The 3,900-nt window shown below is 31.0% G+C and overlaps 1 pseudogene; it reads left to right on the top strand.

Moving 5' to 3' along the window:
• Positions 917-2,800, top strand: LOC110266426 (annotated as a pseudogene).

Below are 3,900 nucleotides of genomic sequence, written 5' to 3'. Positions count from 1 at the left end.
ATATGATATATATGATATTGTATCAAGAGATAGAGAAAACTAAATAGAAATTAAAGAAAATAGAATAGAGATTTCTAGAATTAGAGCCAAGAGAGGAATTAGAGTTTCTAATTATATCATATTTATCCACATTATTATATTATATTCTTATTTATAGCATAAGTAATATTTTTACTCGTAATAATATTATGGGAATATAAATCTTTTAAAATTACATAGGTCTTGACATTACAGATTATGTACAAAAAATTTATAGCATTAAACTACTTTTACAAAAAAGTCGTAACGTAAGAGACAAAAGTTTCCATCTGCTAAGAAGACTAGGGTCTCTGTAGATAAAAAGTAAATAATAAGTTTTTTAGTTATTATTTTCATATGAAAGAGTTTAATTTTTTACTAATAATTGATTTTAACATCATTATCTAAAATTTGAAAGAATTTAACGTATATACTTTTATATTTGATTACGTATTAAGTCTGTTACACAAATAGAAATAATTAATTTTTATGCTTGTTATTTAAAAATAATACTTTTTCTCTTTATGTATATAAAAATATAATTAGATATTAACATAAAAAAATATATTGATAGTTATAAAATAAACTCAAAATTAATTTTATATACAAGGCCAGATGTATTCAGCAGGTAGTGGGGGCAACTGCCCATAGTGAAATTGAAAAAATTAATGAGTAGTTCTTAGTGAAATATCTAATTTGCCCCCACCCTCCTAATTCCTAATCCTTCTCCTTCTCTCCTTTTTTAATTTTGTTCCTCTGCTCCAGCCTCCGCTTCCAGACTCCAGTCCTCCAGAGTTACTGCCGTCTGCTGCCACTCCGCCAGTTTCTCTGTTGCTGTCCCGTTCAGCCTTTCTCCTGTGTCGGCTCCGTCGGTTTCTCCTTGCATCGCCGCGTGCCCATGTCTAGTTTTGCCGCTGCGTTCCTTCGGCGTCTGGTTCTGTCTTTTTCTTCTTCTTCCTCTTCCTCTTCAGTCTTCACAGCTTCACTCCTCGGTCTTCAGCAGTTCAGCCTTTGTCCTGCTGCCGTTGGGTGCCGCACAGCTGCTAGGTTCTGCCTCGTGGAGTTCAGGGTTCTGCAGTTCAGTCTTGGACTCTTCACTCTTGCCTCTTGGCACATACATTCATGATTTTTAATTGCTTTTTGTTGATTGCCTCTTGGGTTCTGCAATTCAGTTTTGTCTATGTAATTGCTTTTGGTTTCCTTAATCTGTTTGTTAATTGTTTTGTGTATTGACTTATTTTAAATTAGGAATTTAGGATATTATTAGTTCATTAGTGCCATTGCAATTTGGAAATCAATTTGAATGACACATGTTTGTCAATTTTGTATTTATAATTTTATACTGTATTTTAAAATTTGTGTAGAATTGTGAATTATTTATATTAGTCAATTAACTTAGATTTATAATTTATCCTATTACTAATGGAGAAATATTTCAAAAGAATGTCATTGTTGGGGTTAGATCCCAAAACAATTCGTCAACCTCTTCTAACAAAAGGAGATTTTTAGAATTCGAAGTAGAGAGTCTTATAGCAGATCCATGACAACGACCAAAGATTTCAAGCTATCATCCAAATGACAGAGACAAAGTTAGGTGTGCATATTTGCAAAAAGGTCCTTATCAACCAAGGACTCATGATTTTTCACAAACTGCTTGTGGTTCTTCTTTTCTAAGATTTAATCCAAATTGGTTTGATGACTATGGCAACTGGTTAGAGTATAATATATCAAAAGATGTCTTTTGTCTCTGTTGTTATCTTATAAAATCTGAGATTGAAGGTGGTGATGCTTTTGTAACTAATGGCTTTTTAAATTGAAAAAAAAAAGAGAGACTACAAATTCATGTTGAAATTTATGATAGTACTCATAATCAAACTTGGAGAAAATGTGAAGCACTTGTGAAGCCAAAACAACACATCAGTGCTGCTATTGAAAAACAATCTTATCAAGCTAAAAAGAATTATCAAATTCACTTGACAGCCACAATTGATTGTATTAGATTTATTTTGCGACAAGGATTGGCCTTTCGTGGTAACAATGAGACAGATGATTTTATTAATCAATGAAATTTTTTGGAACTTCTAAACTTTCTTGCGCAACATAATGAAGAGATTGATCGTGCTTTCAAAAATGCTCGTGGAAATCTTAAACTAAGAGCACCCTCAATTCAAAAAGATATTGTAAGAGTTGCTGCAAGTGAAACGACAAAAGTTATTATTAATGATCTTTGGGATGAATTTTTTGCTGTTTTGATTGATAAAACCCGCGACATTTCTATTAAGGATCAAATGTCAGTTTGTTTAAGGTATGTGAACAAAGAAGGGCAAGTTAGGGAGCATTTTCTTGGTCTTGTTCATATTTCTAATACCAATGCTCTATCTCTAAAATTAGCATTGGAGTCATTATTAGAAACATATAATTTAAGTTTATCAAGAATATATGGACAAGGATATGATGGTGCAAGTAATATGCAAGGAGAATTTAATGGTTTGAAAACTTTGATATTGAAAAAAAAAATCCTTATGCTTTCTATGTGCATTATTTTAACCACCAACTTCAGTTAGCTCTTGTAATGGTTGCAAAAAAACAAGTTGCAATCGCTTTGCTTTTTAATTTGTTAACCAATTTGTGCAATGTTGTTAGAGCTTCGTGTAAACGAAGATATATGCTTCGTGATAGTCAGATGATTAAGACAATTGAAGCATTACAAAGTGAAAAAATTTCTAGTAGACGTGGTTTGAATCAAGAAATGGCTTTAAAAAGAGTTAGAGACACTAGATAGAGTTCACATTATGGAACTATACTTAGATTAATTTCTTTGTTTCCTTCCGTGGTCAATGTTCTTGAATGTGTTGAGGAAGATGAAAATAATTCAGAACAAAGAGCTGAAGCATGTCATTTATTGAATGTCATTCAATCCTTTGAATTCATTTTTAACTTTCCCTTGATGAAAAATATCTTGGGAGTTACTAATGAGTTATCTCAAGCGTTACAAAGGAATGATCAAGACATTGTATATGCTATGACATTGGTTAAAGTGTCTAAGTAACGGTTGCAAAATATAAGAGATGATGGTTAGTCCCTCTTACTTGATGAAATCTCATTGTTTTGTGACAAACATAATATTACTGTTCCAAAAATAGATGATATATTTGTATCACAAGGAAGATCAAGACGCAAAGTTCAAAAGATCTCAAATTTGCATCATTTTCAAGTTGAGATATTCTATCAAGTAGTTGATAGACAACTTCAAGAACTTAACAATCGTTTTACAGAGGTGAATACTGAATTGCTTCTTTGTATAGCTTGTTTGAATCCAAGACACTCACTTTTTGTGTTTGATAAGGAGAAGTTGATCCAATTAGCTCAATTCTATCCATTAGAATTTTCTTCCACTCAACTTTTGGCACTTGATAGTCAACATGAGAACTTCATATTAGATGTGCGTTCTGATGATCAATTCTCAAACTTAAATGGGATTGGTGCTCTTTCTGAGAAATTGGTTGAGACTCAAAAAAATATTGTTTATCCATTAGTGTTTCTTCTTTTAATGTTAGCTTTAGTTTTGCCCGTAGCAACTACATCAATTGAAAGAACTTTTTCTACTTTGAACATCATAAAGACCCGGCTTCGTAACCGTATGGGAGATGAATTTTTAAATGATTGTTTAGTCACATATATAGAAAGAGAGATATTTGATTGTATTGACAATGAAAAGATTATTCAATCTTTTTAAAATATGAAACCCAGAAAATCATATTATTATTAAAAATATTAACATGATACTATAATATTTTATACTAATGAAGAGTTTAATAAATTGATTGTTTAATTTTATTATTTTATTATTAAATTTTCTTATTGTTTATTAAATTTAAAATA

The sequence above is a fragment of the Arachis ipaensis genome, chromosome B01 (assembly GCF_000816755.2).
Source record: "Arachis ipaensis cultivar K30076 chromosome B01, Araip1.1, whole genome shotgun sequence".
Lineage (NCBI taxonomy): Eukaryota > Viridiplantae > Streptophyta > Magnoliopsida > Fabales > Fabaceae > Arachis > Arachis ipaensis.
The sequence above is the reverse complement of the archived record's forward strand: the minus strand, read 5'-3'. Positions and strand labels throughout refer to the sequence as shown.